This window comes from Oncorhynchus clarkii, chromosome 12 (assembly GCF_045791955.1).
Source record: "Oncorhynchus clarkii lewisi isolate Uvic-CL-2024 chromosome 12, UVic_Ocla_1.0, whole genome shotgun sequence".
Lineage (NCBI taxonomy): Eukaryota > Metazoa > Chordata > Actinopteri > Salmoniformes > Salmonidae > Oncorhynchus > Oncorhynchus clarkii.
The window spans coordinates 51,446,258-51,464,928 of NC_092158.1; the positions used below are offsets into that span (position 1 = coordinate 51,446,258).

Consider the following 18,671-nt stretch of genomic DNA (forward strand, 5'->3'; position numbering starts at 1 on the left):
CGCCGGCGGTGGTGTTCTATTACTGACTGGTAGATTCCAAGCTGTGGAATAAGGAAGATGCAGTGCTAGGTCTCCGTATTGTCATGCTCTCAATACACTAAACAAAAATATAAATGCAACATGTCAAGTGTTGGTCCCATGTTTCATGAGCTGAAATAAAAGATCACAGACATTTTCCGTACGCCCCAAAAGCTTATTTGTCTCAAATGTTGTGCACACATTTGTTTACGTCTCTGTTAGTGAGCGTTTCTCCTTTGCCAAGATAATCCATTCACCTGAAAGGTGTGGCATATCAAGAAGCTGATTAAACAGCGTCATCATTACATAGGTGCACCTTGTGCCATGGACAATAAAGGGCCACTCTAAAATGTGCAGTTTTGTCACACAACACACTGCCACAGATGTCTCAAGTTTTGAGGGAGCGCGCAATTGGCATGCTGACTGCAGGAATGTCCACCAGAGCTGTCGCCAGAGAATTTAATGTTAATTTCTCTACCATAAGCCACCTCCAATGTCATTTTAGAGAATTTGGCAGTACGTCCAACAGGCCTCACAACCGCAGACCACGTGTGTGGCGTTGTGTGGGCGAGCAGTTTGCTGATGTCAGCGTTGTGAACAGAGTGCCCCGTGGTGGTGGGGTTATGGTATGGGAAGCATAAGCTACGGACAACGAACACAATTGCATTTTAACTATGGCAATTTGAATGCATAGAGATACCGTGACAAAATTCTGAGGCCCATTGTAGTGCTATTCATCCACTCCCATCAACTCATGTTTCAGCATGATAATGCACGCCCAGTGGTGGAAAAAAATACCCAATTGTCATACTTGAGTAAAAGCAAGGATACTTACATAGAAAATGACTCAAGGAAAAGGGACCCAGTAAAATACTACTTGAGTAAAAGTCTAAAAGTATTTGGTTTTAAATGTATCAAAAGTAAATGCATTGCTAAAATATACAAAGTAAAAGTATAAATAATTTCAAATTCCTTATATTAAGCAAACCAGATGGCCAGATTTTATTTTTTTAGTGTACGGATAGCCAGGGGCATGCTCCAACACTCAGACATAATTTACAAACAAAGCATTTGTGTTTTGTGAGTCCGCCAGATAAGAGGCAGCAGGGATGTTCTCTTGATTAGTGTTCGAATTGAACCACTTTCCTGTCCTGCTAAGCATTCAAAATATAACACCATACCCAAACCGGCCGGGCGCGTGCATCATCATGTGCAAATTGATTTTGTCCCCCCACACCAAACGCGATCATGACACGCAGGTTGAAATATCAAAACAAACTCTGAACCAATTATATTAATTTGGAGACAGGTTGAAAAGCTTTAAACATTTATGGCAATTTAGCTAGCTAGCTTGCAGTTGCTGGCTAATTTGTCCTATTTAGCTAGCTTGCTGTTGCTAGCTAATATGTCCTGCGATACAAACGTTGAGTTGTTTTTTTTAAACTTGAAATGCACAAGGTCCTCTACTCCCGACAGTTAATCCACACATACAACGGTCAACCGAATCGTTTCTAGTCATCTCTCCTCCTTCCAGGCTTTTTCTTCTTTGGACTTTATATGGCGATTGGCATCTAACTTTCATAGTTACCACAACGACCAACCAAACTCAGTTCATCTTTCAATCACCCACGTGGGTATAACCAATGAGGAGATGGCATGTGTGTATCTGCTTCTATAAACCAATGAGGAGATGGGAGAGGCAGGACTTGCACCGCGTTCAGCATCATAAATAGAACTGACTTCTATTTTAGAGCTTGGCAATGCAGACGCTCGTTGGCGCGCACGAGCAGTGTGAATGCAATAATTGAATAACATGTACTGTATGTTTAAATTTATTTTGCGACGGGAGCAGTGTGGTCAGCATGCAAGGAGTACTTTTGGGTGTCAGGGAAAATGTATGGAGTAAAAAGTTGTCAAAAATATAAATAGTAAAGTACAGATACCCGAAAAAAAACAACTTAAGTAGTACTTTAAAGTATTTTTACTTAAGTACTTTACACCACTGTCCACGCCCCTACTTTTTTTTTAAAGGTATCTGTGACCAACAGATGCATATCTGTATTCCCTGTCATGTGAAATCCATCAATTAGGGTAAAATGTATTTATTTTAATTGGCTGGGTTCCTTGTATGAACTGTAAAACCTTTGAAATTGTTACATGTTGTTTTTATTTTTGTTCAGTATAGTTTCAAGATCACAGCCAATCTTAGTGTGCATTGGAATGTTATATTCAAATGTCCGTTGGAATGTAGTATTCAACGTGTGTTTTCCTGTACAGTCGATGTATAGTTTTTTTGCCCTCACAGCAACCCTTTTGTGTATTATAGCACATAGGCTGTGTTTCTGACCTTAGAGAGAGTAGAACAAATGGCAAATGGCTTAAGTTAAGGAAACAACACCTCCCGGGTGACAATATTCTTCATTGCCATTTAAGGACATACCAACAGTGTTAGAATGTGTTGGAATTATTCACATGGTGTGGTGATCCATCCGTCTCCTGGGACTAATTATTCACTATCTATTTGTATGCTAAACTTCCCCGCCTTCAAAAAAGCATGTCTTGTCCTTTATTCCTTGTAAGGGAATAACTGCAGATCTCTCTCTTTCAACCTTTGGCTAACTGCTGCCTTGGTCTCTCCTCTCATTCTCTCTCACCCTCTCTCTCTGCATGGCGAGGTTTTTATTGTCGTGTCTGTGCTACTCACTTGGAGATGACGGCATTAATCAAATTGCCCCGGGTTTTGCTTGAGAGACGACAACATTACCTGGGAAAATTGTGGTGGTGCAAACATGGCGTGGTGGTCTTCTGTCGGCTCAGACAGGAGTCATAAATAAATGACATTTCACTGGCTAGCAGCACACAACAAGCAACGGAAAAGGTCAGGCTGTACAGAGAACAGAAGCAGAATGAAATGTAACGTGATCCCCAGACGTTTTATCTCTATTGTTTAGGTCATATGCTACATTTATATTGTCCATTTAGCTTATGAATAGGTGGTGATTCATTTGGCCTTGAGTGCTTAATTTATGAACCTTTTACTGAGGATTAATCAGGGTTCGTTACCATCACAAATTAAACAATGGGAAGAGGCAAACCAAGTTAAGCAGCCCTGTGGTTCATTTAGACGGTAATTGGGTGGGAATTAGATAGGGCAAGGGAGACAGAGGGACTCTCTAACAAGCTGGAAATGACTGGAAAGGTAGGGGCAGGAGGAGAGGAGAGTAGAGGGGAGGAGGCTATCCTCACAGGTACCAAGGTGTGAGTGTTTTGTCATTAAACCACCGAGCCAGATAACCCATCTCTGTTTCAATTCCACAGATATTCTCCTTCGAGGTCTTAACACATTAAACTAATTCAAATTCAAAATACATGTGAAGTGTTATTGCTCCAAAACAGTCCTGCTGTTACAGCCCTCTTTTTACTTAATGTATAGAAGTTCTCAGTGAACATTGGAAATCGGCTACATTGCCTGCAAATAACACACGTTCTCTGTGTGGCCTTCAATTAAACTCTGCAAGATTTGGGAATGATCCAGATAGACAGACTTTCAGGTTCTACTTCAGAGAGTCATCTCTAATGATTAAAACTGCCGCTATGGATCATTTCACTACTGACGGTTATGTCACTATCAGATAGTCACGTCATAAATCTCAAGAAATATGATTTCATTATGTTGAAGAACAATAAAGATTACTCAGCATAGAGTTCATAAAATACCGCACAGAAATCACTCCATCAGAAACGTAATCAAAATAGTTAAATATAATAGCCTTTTGTGAAATGCCTCCACCTTATAGATTTGGTAAATACACTTAGAAGCCCTCTGAATGGCTTCTGAGTTGTGATTTTCCCCATAAATGTTCTGATTTCCAAGTCCATTCTGATCAAGCCCAGGAATTACAAGCTTTCCCCCAGCATCTCTATACTCAAATTGAGTAGGTACAGTAACACTACTTTGATTCGACTTAAAGTAAGAAAGTTAAAGACAAAGGGAGTTGTACCAAAAGCGTAAGCTCTGTACTTAGCAATGCCCTGAGATCCAGTTGAAGGGCTTATGGAGGGCACATCATACTCTCTGGGGATTTGGAGAGCCTTACATTGGCAGTGAAACTCTGAATAGCACTTTCCTCTGACTGGGGAGAACTGTAAGGAACGCTGCAGTGCCTGTTTGGGCTGGAGATATTAACACAGAACACGCTAAGATCGCAGAAAGGAACAGTGGGAAAAATGACATAAAGATGGCTGTTATTTTAAGGGGGCTAAAAACAACCTTGCAACTTGGCTTTGATCTCTAAGCAGCTTGTGAATTACAATTCTGTTCTGCTTTACAAGGCTAAAGAGACCTAACGCTGCCATTATTTGCATACTTAACATAAGGATAAGACGACAATATCTCATTCAACAGGTTAGGTTTGCAAGTACAAGTCATCATCCCATGACATATTTTGAAATCATAACACCATCATTATGCATGTCAGTGGCGGTTGGTGCCATTTAAGATGATGGAGGATTATTATTTTTTTTTTTTATGAACATGGCCTTATTTTTATTGCAGCATATTGGATGACTGTCATTCATATTCCATTCACCCAGCTCAGTTTAACATCGTAACAACATGTAACAACATGATACTCTAATTTTCCCTGTACCCATCATGAAGTTGCTACAACCTACCCTATGAAGGAAAGTGTACAGTGTAGGTGCACGCGAGATAATTTTTAGTAATCAAGGTGGCCGACAGTGACATATTCGATACCGCCTTGCACACTCCTGCCTGCATCTAGCTGTTCTAGGGTGTAATCATTAGTCCAACATTTGCAAACAGTAGTTTCTATTGGACAAATTCAGGTATGTTTATCCCCGTTTTGTTCCATTTGCTTCAGTTTAAGAAGCGTTTTCCAACAGAATTGGCGCAATGAATACACCCCTTTCACTTTCCTTCTCGCATCTATCTACGCTCTCTCCTGCTCTCACCTTTTCCCTTTGCTTGTGGACTTCAGTGCAAAAAACATCAACTGCCTTTGACCAGGAGAAGAAACCTTTCCAAGCCCAACCGTCATATCATGACCGCTAACCGCTACACATAGCCTACATCGTTGTCATGTCATAGTCATCATAGCTACTAGAACTAATGCATTAATAAACCCGCTACAATCATGCAGTATAGTCTACAGTCAACAGTAAGCAGTTACACCGGTAGGCAATAAATTAATCAAACCAAAAGCTTACCTTGACTTGGAAGAGTTAGTGTTGGATAGCCACAGTCAGCTAGCTAACATAGCATCCCTTTTTGTTTGAGGCAGGTGTTTGAGTAGGCAAACTAGCTAAGTGCATTCAATGCTAGCTAAGTAAAAAAATATATACTACAAATTATAGCTAGCTCTCTCTCTCTCTTTCACTCCCTCTCTTTTGTTTCTCAGAACCATGAACCTCCCAAGTTTTGTTTTGTATTGAAGTCAATGTACCACAGGATGACAGGAGCTAGTTGTCCTCCGGCTACACCATGGTGCTGCTGAGGCTACTGTAGACCTACTGTATTTATTATCATATGTATCTACAAAGGATCATTTTTTATGTTTCACTATTCTTTTTTAAATGAAATTCACTGAGGAGGATGGTCCTCCCCTTCCTTCTCGGAGGAGCCTCCACTGCTGTATATGTGATCTGTGATCATATGAAGTAGGTAATTGAATTAATGTGGAAGTGAATATAAACACAATAGCCTGTGTGACTTGAGCCATCTGTGAGGTGTTCACAGATGAGACAGGTTGTGATTAGATTTGCATTGACTCACACTGCCTTGTCTCCGGAGGGACAGCAACACAGTGTTTTCAGCCTGAGCAGTTAGGTGGCATTACCCCGAAGGTACACTTTTACCTTTATCTTGAACTGTATTGCCTGGCATCAACACACACCCTGCTTTATGAGGTGGGAAAATAAATGATTGCCTTGAATTCCTACAGTGTGTGCTCTTATCTTCCCTGCTTCCCTGCTTTTCTGCCTGCCTGAGTTCTGAGAATAAGTTATTGAGATGGGGATCTCATCCGGGCAGCAAGGTCCTTAGAAGCACTTTGTCACTCTGCAAAGGACAAAGCATATTTGCATACCTCAGGGGAAGTGGAAATATTAATAAGATACTGTCAAGTCGGGTTATATGACTCAGTAAACACATTCTCTGCACAATGCTTGCATATGCATTTGGTGTCAGAGACACAGTGCTATTGAAACAGTCGGAGGGAGTTTTTTTCTTTGTCAGATGTCTTCATTCACGTTTTGACTGAGACTGATGCTGCTGGTGTTTCCTAGGAAAATATATCTCAAATGGTCTTTCTGGGAAAGTTTCATAGTTCAACTAGAGCGTAAATTCCATATGTGACCAAACCTTCTACAACCCCCAGCTGTCGATTGCAGGTCGAGTCAGAGAAGATAGGCGTATAAACGGTGTTGACGAAGACGTTGTCTATGTTGCACTTTGAAGAGTGTTCAGAATTTTTTATTTTCTTTTAAGTCATTGCACTTTGCAAAGACAAAGAGAGTGACTTTGCCGAGCACTCCCACTCAGAGATATCCACACAGAGTGCATTCTTTTGTTCACAGGGGGACAGACAGACGTGCCTCAGGCTGATGGCTTAAGGCTTAGTGATTGAAAATCACAAACTCAAAACCACTGAATTGTGCTTATGTGAGGTGAAAATGAGTTAAACGAGGCAAATAATAGAATTTGAACGGTTTTAATACAGTGTTTGTATTATCTACATCATTTTCTAAATATGACAAGCAATTACCAGTGTCTTCATTTTGGCAGTCTGGGAGGATATGAGCTTGCCAAGATGCAGCTTTGAATGTGTGCTTTTCAAATTCAATACGCAATTTGTGCGTCTCTGAAGCTCTTTAGCTACGTCCTCTCCTTTTGTGTTCTTGGCAAGTCATAGCATAAAAGCACCCTGGTGCTTCTGACAGACAGTCTGATCTTAGCAAGCGATGCAAATATTCTACTGAGATTCGTCCTAAAATAACACCATAACATAAAACAATACCGTCTGTGTTGGATCCTTGCTATGGTACTGCATTTGTATAGTGTCCATATTTACTGTTCGTAGAACCTTCGGGATGTGAATCCTGGTATGGAATAATAACCAGCTATAGAGCTATACCAGTGGATGGGTAGCTCCTTTTGAGAATATCTGTGAGTGTCTTTGGAATTAAAACACTGAATTATTTATAACTCAACAAACGTTTCAGGTAGGTAGCAGGGAGAGAGAACACCCACAGCACTAGCGACAATAACGAATAAAAAAGACTGTTTCCCTGGTTACATCCCAAATAGCAAGCTATTCCCTATATAGTGCACTACTTTTGAAAGTAGAGCACTATATAGGAAACAGTGTGCCGTTTGGGAAGCATGCCCTGTTTGTTTTGAAAACTGTGTGGGCTAACAGAGAGCATACAGAGAGTATGAATTCTGCCTGTGTTTTAGAAGAGAATTATAGAAGCATGCTGAATGAACGTAAGGAAATTCTCATTAGCCGATGATGCACTTGGAATCTCTCAGCTCATTTCCTCCCTCCTAAAACACACAGCAGTGTTCAGAGTGGTAATGCCATATTGGTGGCATATCAATGCCTTTTGCCCTCTACACTGAGTTCACAAAACATTATGAACACCTGCTCTTTCCATGGCATAGACTGACTAGGTGAATCCAAGTGAAAGCTATGATCCCTTATTGATGTCACCTGTTAAATCCACTTCAATCAGTGTAGATGAAGGGGAGGAGACAGGTTAAAGAAGGGTTTTTAAGCCTTGAGACAATTGAGACATGGATTGTGTATGTGTGCCATTCAGAGGGTGACAAGACAAACGAGTTAAGTGCCTTTGAACGGGGTATGCCAGGGGCACCGGTTTGAGTGTGTCAAGAACTGCAACGCTGCTGGATTTTCACGCTCAACAGTTTTCCGTTGTATCAAGAATGGTCCACCACCCAAAGGACATCCAGCTAATTTGACACAACTGTGGGAAGTATTGAAGTCATCATGGGCCAGCATCCCTGTGGAACGCTTTCGACACCTTTTAGAGTCCACGCCCCAACGAATTGTGCCTGTTCTGAGGGCAAAAGGGGGTACTCAATATTAGGAAGGTGTTCTTAATGTTTTCTACACACAGTGTATGATATAAAATGATGATCACATGTTACATGGTCCCATTATGTCATTTTGACACTGGTCCAGGTGATTTGGGCGATGACTCTCTCTCACACTCTCGTACTTTCGTAAACTGCAGTTGTGAATATGGATTTAGCATTTAACAATATAGGACGAGGGAAGTCATGCATGTAAATGCTTGCTACAGTATCAAATTCCCTCTATGGGAGAGCATTGAGGCTCTGAGATCCAGTGGCCTGCATGGTAAGAGTGTGACAGAATGCCAAATGTCTTAGTCTCCCTCTCTCGCTCTGACTGATTGACATGGAAGTCCTCTGTGTGAGTTATGCGTTCACATAATATTATTATAGTCTCGGAGAATGGTGTTTGGAACCAAAAATAGGCAGGAAAAGGCACATTATCAATCCGATTCTTGTCTTGGTCAGTCCGAGTGTTAGTGGCTGTAAGTGAGAGAATGCCAGTCAGCACAATCAGTGTCAAACTCTCCCTCCCATCCTCCCGCCCACACAGACTTAAGTTTCAGGGCTGGTTGTTACCATGCTCAATCCTCACTGTGGCAACACTCTAGCTACACAGCCATGCTAGCAAGGAATGCCTTTTTCTTCTGAGTCTCCTAATTGTCATTTGACAATTCTGTCTTTTGATATTTTTATACAGTCTTGTGATTATCTTTAAGCACAGAGTTTCGTATAGTGTTTTAGAGTTATTTGCGCTTTAAATAATTATTTTTGAGGACTAAATATCTTCTCAGAGGAGGGATCATATTGTCAGGGATGATGAAGAAATATGTCTGTATGATGACTTCAAATATTTCCCCTGAAGTTCTCTTCCCATCTTGACTAACTCCATATACCTACCTCTACCTACCCATCGCTCCTTTACCATTAGACCATAGTCGTAAAATAATATTGCTGGTAAGATCAGCTTTAGTGCCTTACGTGACAACCCAAGGTATTTAAAGAAAATGGGGAAACATGTATTGTCATTTCGGTGGAGTGGAGATGTTACAAAGCATCCCTTGCCAGTGGTTTGTGTCAATGTGGTCTGGTGTTTCAAATGGCACCCTTTGTTCCTTTATAGTGATGAAATGTTAATTGATTATATGTTGACTTAGCTCACAAGGTGTATGTTTGTGTCATCAATCTGGTCTTCTTTGACATTTCATTTCATTTTAGTCATTTAGCAGATACTCTTATCCAGAGCAATTTACAGTTCGTGCATTCATCTCAAGATAGCTAGGTGGGACAACACCATATCACAGTCATGGTAAGTTAATTTTTCAGCAAAGTCAGAGCTAGTAAGGGGGGTGGGGAGTCAAGTGTGAGTGTTAGTTTACAAAAGGCAGGAGAGGGTGCTGTGGGATTAGTGTTTCAGATGTTTTTGGAATATGGGCAGGGACTCTGCTGACCTAGCTTCATGTGGAAGCTGGTTCCACCATTGGGGTGCCAGGACAGAGATGAGCTTGGACTGAGCTGAGCGGGAGGGCCAAGGGAACAGAGGTGGCAGAACGGAGTGCTCGGGTTGTGGTGGAGGGTTTGAGCGTAGCCTAAAGGTGGGGTGGGGCAGTTCCTCTTGCTGCTCGATAGGCAAGCACCATGATCTTTTAGTGAATGCGAGCTTCGACTGGAAGCCAGTGGACTGTGCGAAGGAGCAGGGTGACATAGGATAACTGGGGAAGGTTGAACACTAGGCTGGCTGCAATGTTCTGGATAAGTTGCAGGGGTTTGTTGGCACAAGCAGGGAGCCCAGCTAACATCAAGTTGCAGTAGTCCAGACGGGAGATGACAAGTGCCTGGATTAGGACCTGTGCTGCTTCCTGTGTAAGGTATGGTCATGCTCTATGGATGTCGTAGAGCATGAACCTGCAGGAGCAAGTTACTGCTTTGATGTTTGCAGAGAACGACAGGGTGTTCAGGGAGGGGAATACACTGTGGAGTTCTCAACCGTGATGGAGAGGTCTTGGAGCAGGCAGGCCTTCCCCGGGAGGAAGAGCAGCTCAGTCTTGTTCAGGTTGAGCTTGAAGTATCTGCCAGGCACGCAGAGATGCGTTTTGCCACCTGGGTGTCAGAAGGGGAGAATGGAGAAAAGTAGTTGAGACCATGTGAAGATACGAGGGAGCTGAGTGACTTGGTGTATAGAGAGAAGCGGCGAGGGCCTAGAACCGAGCCCTGGCAGACACCATTAGTGAGAGTACGTGGTGCAGACACAGATCCTCTCCGCGTTACCTAGTAGGAGCAGCCTGCCAGGTAGGATGCAATCCGAGAGTGTGCAGAGCCTGAGACGCCCAGCCCTGAGAGGGTGGAGGAGGATCTGATGGTTCACGGTGTTGAAGGCAGTGGATACATCTAGGAGGATAGATCTGTTACATTCCCCAGCAAGAAAAACACTTGCCCAAGAAGAGGCGAATAAAATAAAAACCCTGAAGATCAGATAAAGGATTGTTTTTCTAAAAATCAAATAGGGAAAGCAAACTAAAGGTGCCAACCTTCTACACCTCTAAAGACAACTGGAGCACTGGGCCAGCCACTCTTAAATATCACTTGTGCCAGCACAGGTGAAACACCTTCCGACTAACAAGATGGTGTCACACATACTGACTAACCAGGTGACACCAATCGGTGCGCCCCACATACTAACGTCCAACCTAGAAATATCAATGGAATAAACTAATTGGCCTTACCACGAACATGTGGATTTCAAGGAAAAAATCCTGCAATATGAGACTCCAGCAAATGAGACGGTGTTTGGTGGAGCTCAATTTCTGCAGGATATGGGTAAACGAGAGGGTTATGATCGGTATAGAAAGGCCGATACATAAACCTTGATGTGTTGAAGAGCCAGTACCAAATTGAGCATCTCCTTCTCGATAGTCAAAGAGTGTTTTTGATTTCAGACCAATTTCTTTAAAAAAATACCCCACAGGGTGCTCAACATTGTTATCGTCTTTCTGTAGGAGCACAGCCTCTGCTCCTACATCTCTGGCATCGGTGTACAAAGCATATGGTACGACGGAAAATCTGGAGCAGCTGGCACCGGTGCAGAGACCAAAACTGTCTTTGTATTTCTCTATTCTGTAGGAGGCTAACCCGGACGGAAGACAAAAGGTAGGAGAATAAACCATCAGGAGTGACAATAGCATACGAGTCTTTGGAACACTTAGCAGCGCCAACACGGTCCACACAATCGTCGACCCCGGGGGCAAAGGGTTTGGGTTCGACTTTGAGTTTCCGAAAATCAGAACAAAACTGCAGAGACCCATCTGAGATGCTAATATACAGGGCGAACTCCACGGACTGTTCCCATGTTGTGTAATCCCGAGCTCAAGCATTCACTCCACCTCACTGCGGAGATTCCCTTCCTTTTCAGGATTCACTCAATAGGCATATTGTTTGATTGGGGCAGAGTCCCCAATGTCAATGTCATGCTCTAGTAGATTTGCCTGAGTTGGTACATCTGAGAATAAAGCCTGATATTCTAAAAGCAGTGCAACAATGTCACCCTTTTCCTCCGGAGACAAGTATGCTAAAACAAGTTATTTTGAGTATGCTCTTGTGAGGACAGGAGTGTTGGAGCACGCATAAAATATTACACTTGAGAAGCACTCACACTCCCCCTACCTTATTACCTCATGCTGCACCCCCATTCACTGAACCTACTTCCAGCCAGGACAATGCCAATTAGAGACTAAACAAGATATACACAAATTAAACGTTTTACTTCATAAATATCACCTATCTACACGTGAATTATAATAATCTGCCTAGCCAGCAAGTTTTACATTTAAAATACAGTCTAAAACAAATGTTGTTATCCAATGTAGAAGGCCAATGTTAGGTATGAATTATTTGTGGGTAGCTAATGCTAGCTAGCTTTGAGTTCCTCGTCAGTTAGCCTTCGTTTGTTAGCTTTAGCTAAATGCAGATTCATGCATTGCGCATGTTAGTATTGGTTGGGATTATGGTTAATTGTTCATGTCTAAACAAATCACTCCACTATGAAAGTAAACTTTTCACTGCACCATTTACACCTTCTGTATCCTGTGCATGTGACAATAGATTTGTATTTTATATAGTGTGTGTTTAGCAGAGACAGTAATGTGAAAAACAACATGACCTGCACGAAAGTCAGATAAGGATATGGGCCAAGGACTAGATAGTGTATTTTTACTACTACTTTTTGCTACTACTTTCACATTTTTTTGTCTTGAAATTTTTGGTTGTTTTCTCCACTAACTCACTCACTTTGTTTAGCATATGGCCTCACATGTGAGCCCTTAAAGAGATTGGTGGAGCTAAGGATTAAGAGGGTGTCAACAATGCTGAATGGGTGTAGACAAAGAAGAGCTCTCCAGTAGGTGCACCAAAACATTCACAGGCCATTTTCTCAAAAGTGGGGTTAAAAATGTATCAACTTTCAAAGCAGAATTACCTTCCCATTGTTCCTCAACTGCAGTGTATGATATACCATTTGCTAGCGCTGAGTATCTACTTGTATGCAATGTAAAAAAACACAATTTCAAATGTTGCTATGTGCAACCGAATCGAGGTGGTGGGTCACATATTGTAGTCAGGCAACATACTATGAGATGTGAATGGACTACATTTCAATCCGAAGTCTGAGTTCACTTTCTTGCTTCAGCACTGAACCAGCCGCCATTGTTTTCAATACTTTTTGTGCCGTTACTTGGTTGCGTCACATTACGCCAACAATCCTGGGAATTTCAGTTGAAGCCTGCATCGATGCATGTTTCAAAACTTCCCTCCATGCTCCGTTTTGCATACTTTGATTTGGACTCATACTCAGACTGTTCCGTACTCCAATTTGTGTGCCCGGAGCACGGTAGAATGCATATTGAGAAACACCCACTGTATTTAATCCTCAAAACAAACGCTACATAATCATTTACGAATCACATCGTATGACTCGAAAAAGTGCTTAAGATATACAGTAGCAATCGAGATTGCATTTTTTTTTCACACAATTACATGCATTATATCCTTCCTACCCATCCAGCTAAAAATGCAGTGAAGAATAATGCCACTCCCATCTCAACCCTCTCAGAGGAGAGCCTTCATTCCTTTTGGCAAATGTATTTCATATTCAAACACAAATGGAGCAATTTGTGCAAATAGCATGCGTAACAGTGGACAGGATGCATCCCAGGTGTGAAACCGTCAGTTAAGAATCCCATCCGCAGAAATAGGCCAGAGAATGAATTAGGCGTGTCATTGGGTAAGGGCATCTGTAAGGGAAAGGAAAAAATGACATTTCTGCAGGCATGCATGCATAGGATAAGGATAGTGTGAAATCAGATATAGCACTGACAATTATATGCCACATACACAGATGTAGGATCACTCTTTCTGTTCCTGAGAATTGCAGATGAGCTTCGTGATTTACATAAATTCACTGAAAACCTGCACTAACACACTGATATATTATAGTACTTTTCATGCAGCCTACTTTTGTCCAGCTACTAGCCTAACCACTACTAGCAGTGACATAATGGACGAAACGTGAAAATCCTGTTGCTGCAGGATTATTTCGCTACGACAATAATGGTCAAATTAAGATCCTACATGTATGTTGACTTTCACATCAACTGTCATAGTGTAAATGGCAATTGCAATAAGCTAAAGTCATTTAGCTTATCTATAGGAGCATATGCCGCAGATAAACGAATCAACTATAATGCCTTCTAAAGCCCTCCTATACTGTCTAGTATGTCACTGGGTTAGTAAACAACACAGAGGTCAAGCTGTGCAGTTTACTATTGCTTTTCTAGCACACTATTTCATATACAATGTATCCTCATATTATATTCATTGGATTACGGTTTTATATCATAAACACAGGCATTACCATGACTTCTCTGCAACTATGCCTGTTTGTAATCATTACTGTCACTTCAGTAATTGGGATATATAGTTATACAGTACATTCCTGGTTATTGTGTGTGAGGTGTGTTTAGTGGGTAGCTGTAGAGACAGAGGTCAGGTCTCTCTCTTTCTCTCCGTGTTTGTGAGTGTGTGTGCGGGCCAGTTAAAGACCGGCCATTTCCCTCTACAGATCTGAGATCTGCCCTCATTACTCTGGCTTTATTAATCTGAGTGCACGTGGCAGGGCCTCTGTCTAATTGCAATTTACCAACATGACATTGATGACAGCATATGCATTCATAATAGTATAGAAGCAGTTTCTCTCTCTCTCTTTCCCGCTCTCTCTTACACGTACACACACAATCCACACACAATCTCTTGCTCTCTCTTTCTCTTTTCCATCTATCCCCCTTTTCTTTTCGGCTGCTGAGAGAATCTGATTTATGTACTGCTTAGCTTGGTAACAATAAAGCAGATTTAGTAGAAAATTAAATATTAATAATGCTGTCTGTGAATATTTTAACGCTGGAGTTAGCTCTGTTGCAGTCCTCTCCTCTTTCCCTTACTCTGTGTGGGATGTTTAATTGTGGGCCATGTCATTATCCTGTGCTATATGTGTAGGAGAGGGGGGTTTAGTTGATGAAAAATACACAAGTCTCTGAAGTTGTCGCTGAAGTGTTTAAAGGAATATCAGGGATGATGTTAGCAGTCAGGTCTGTCAAGTAGAAGAGAGAGGGGGAAAAAAACCTGTGACCAAAGACATGCCTTTTGCATGTTTTAGTGTTCCTTGGTTCCTTTGTCCTTGATGTTCATTGGCCGTGTTCTGAGAATGTCAGTGACCAGGCGATGACTGGATTGTAGTTTTTACAGGGGGAAACAAACTTGTCCATATTTACTACGAGAGGACTTGTAGCAACCTTGTTTAAAGGGGAGAAACAAACATTTTCGGGAAACTGCAAAATATGTGAATATGAATTTAGCATTTATCTGTATAGGACGAATTAAGTCATGTAAATGCTTGCTACTGTGTCTAATTCCCTCCATTGGAGAGTAGTGAGGCTCTGAGATCCAATGGCCTGCATGTTAACTGAGTGTGACAGAAAGTTAAATGTCTTAATAAAGACTCTCTCTATCGCTCCCTCGCTTTCAGCAGAATGACACATAAAAATGACTCTGACCTCTATTAAAAAGGGAGAAAGCATTTGAAGCAATTTATTAACATGAGACTAAATTGATAGGAATTTAACTTTTCGCAATAATACGGCATAGCGAAGATGGACATGCTGCTCACATACTAATAAAAAGTCTGTTGAGTCCCACTATCCCATCACTTTGTCTTATTAGAGGGAATAATGTACAATGCGTAATTACATTCATATATAATTGATATCAAATCTCAATATTATTTAGTCAGCCAGGGACAGAGAATCGTGGATTTATATTGGGCTGTCAGACAGATAAATCACACATCATTCCAAACGCATCATTTTTCAATCAAGTTTTAAATATTTAAAATATTTGACTACAGAAAGATGGCAAGTTAATGAGGAAGAGCAGATAATTTCACACTATTTTTTCATTGTTATTTGCATTAAAGGGGAAGTGACTCAGTCTTAGCTTGGCTTGAGGAATAGGTCCATGTTGAAATAGCAACTTGATGGGATGGAAATGCTTAGTATACACATAAGGACTGTTAAGTCTATGACCCTTTCATGGATTCACCAATCATTGTCACCTCTACCTTTTATAGTTCGACATGGAATAGGCTACCTCCCAATTGACACCCTATTCTCGATATTGTGCACTACATTTGACCAAGGCCAATAGAGCTATACAGGGAATAGGGTGCCATTTGGGATGCACTCACAGGGGCGCAACTTTGGTTTTAGAAGAGAAGAGGAGAGGACATAACATGGAATGGGGTCTAGAGGTCGATTTCTGCATTTCTACACAATCTCATATGACCCATGGCCGTCTCTATTTAGAACAACACAAAGTAAGGGAAAATGCCCCCAGTCATCAAGCTAGGGAAGAGATCATTATTAAATATATGTTTAAGTGATTGATAAGACTGAACTAGATCAAAGATAATTCAATAATCAACATTGTGTTGTGCCTTTAACCAATAACCTAAGAAATGAACAACTCTTTAATAAAAAATGAGCTTAACTTTTGATTGTCTCTATGAAGATATCCTCTATATCAAATTTCAGCCAGACCGCCCAGCAAGCCCGAGTCGCCTGCACCCCCGACCACCACCATTCAATTACTCAACTCTCTCTCCGACACAACTTCCTTCCCACCTTATTAAAAAAAAGAAACATTCCACAAGGGGAAGGTTTGGAAACACCTACACATATAAACAGAAACAGCACATTCTCCATATCAGTGGTTCCCAAACTTTTTATAGTCCCGTACCCCTTCAAACATTCAACCTCCAGCTGCGTACCCCCTCTAGCACCAGGGTCAGCGCACACTCAAATGTTGTTTTTTGCCCTCATTGTAAGCCTGCCACACACACTATACAATACATTTATTAAACATAATAATTAATGTGAGTTTTTGTCACAACCTGGCTTGTGGGAAGTGACAAAGAGCTCTCATAGGACCAGGGCACAAATAATAATATAACAATAATCAATAATTTTGCTCTTTATTTAACCATCTTACATATGAAACCATATTTGTTCATCGAAAATGGTGAATAACTCACCACAGGTTAATGAGAAGGGTGTGCTTGAAAGGATTCACATAACTCTGCAATGTTGGGTTGTGTTGGAGAGAGTCTCATTCTTAAATCATTTTCCACGCACAGTCTGTGCCTGTATTTAGTTTTCATGCTAGTGAGGGCCAAGAATCCATTCTCACATAGGAATGTGGTTGCAAAGGGCATCAGTGTCTTAACAGTGCAATTTGCCAAGGCAGGATACTCTGAGTGCAGCCCAATCCAGAAATCTGGCAGTGGCTTCTGATTAAATTACTTTTTCACAGAACCGCTTGTTACAATTTCGATTAGACTCTCTTGTTCAGATATCGGTAAGTGGACTGGAAGCAGGGCATGAAAGGGACAACGAATCCAGTTGTTTGTGTCATCCGTTTCGGGAAAGTACCTGCGTAATTGTGCACCCAACTCACTCAGGTGCTTCGCTATATCGCATTTGACATTGTCCGTAAGCTTGAGTTCATTTTCACACAAAAAAATCATACACTGATGGAAAGACCTGTGTGTTGTCTTTGTTAATAATGCAGACAGAGAAGAGCTCCAACTTCTTAATCACAGGCTCAATTTTGTCCCGCACATTGATAATAGTTGCGGAGAGTCCCTGTAAATCCTAGATTCAGAATATTCAGGCGAGAAAAAACATCACCCAGATAGGCCAGTCGTGTGAGAAACTCGTCATCATGCAAGCAGTCAGACAAGTGAAAATTATGGTCAGTAAAGGAAACTTTAAGCTCGTCTCGCAATTTAGAAAAAATGTGTCAATACTTTGCCTCTTGATAACCAGCGCACTTCTGTATATTGTAAAAGCGTTACATGCCCATATCATTGCATAGTGCAGAAAATACAGGGGTCTTGTTCAGGGGTCTTGCTTTAACAAAGTTAACAAGTTTCACTGTAGTGTCCAAAACATCTTTCAAGCTGTCAGCCATTCCCTTGGCAGCATGAGCCTCTTGGTGGATGCTGCAGTATACCCAAGTGGCATCTGGAACAACTGCTTGCACGCGCGTTACCAGTCCACTATGTCTCCCTGTCATGGCTTTTGCGCTATCAGTACAGATACCAACATGAGCAGCAGCTACGTTTGTCTACATACAGACCGTTAGTGGAATTCCCGTGACAGAGTAACGGTTAATGTGATTGGATGTTAATTATTTGACTAGCCTACCTGTATTTGACATTGTGTTGTTATTTCGCTTTTTTGGCAGTGAAACGAGGCTACTCAGGCGAGAAAAAAACCTCACCCAAATGTATAGCCCCGTTGGAAAACATAAATGAACTGTTTGAAAATGTGAAGAAAAAAATGTGACACACATTTTTATTTGGCGAACCCTTGACGGCATTACATGTACCCCAGTTTGGGATTACCTGCTCCACATAATTAATGTTATATGGCCAAATAGTACTGTCAAGCTTTTTTTAAATAGCTGGGTAGCCCCGTCCTGCCACTAGGGGTCCACCGCCTTGCAGCACCCCAACTCAAAACACCCAACTCAGCTTTAGGATCTTAGTGAAACATTCATTATTTTTTGCAGGTGTGTTAGGCCAAGGCCAGAGTGACAACCCACAGGATGGCCTGGCCAGGACCCAGTAGCTATTAAAAATATGACTTGGGAATGTTTTCAATGCAGACTCCTTTTGTTGTACTGTATTCCATATAAGGCATTCAGACCTTATGAAGTTGCCACGTTTATCCTTAATCTAGTAATAATTCAAATCTAGTGATATATAAATTGAAATTTCTGCCATCCATTGTGACATTGTGGGAGGATAACCAACCATCCAATTAATGGCAATGCATTTCTTAGCCGCTATAAATGCTACGTTACACAGTTTCTTCTAATAAGTCTCCAGTATCAATATTTCCAAGCAAACAAAAACAGGGAGAAGGGAGAA

At 41.4% G+C, this 18,671-nt stretch overlaps 1 protein-coding gene across 1 annotated transcript in view; it reads left to right on the forward strand.

Annotated features, from left to right (window-relative positions):
* Nucleotides 1-18,671, forward strand: part of LOC139420788 (follistatin-like 4) — a 216,340-nt gene that overhangs the window by 38,111 nt on the left and 159,558 nt on the right. The gene's annotated exons all lie outside the window — the stretch shown is intronic.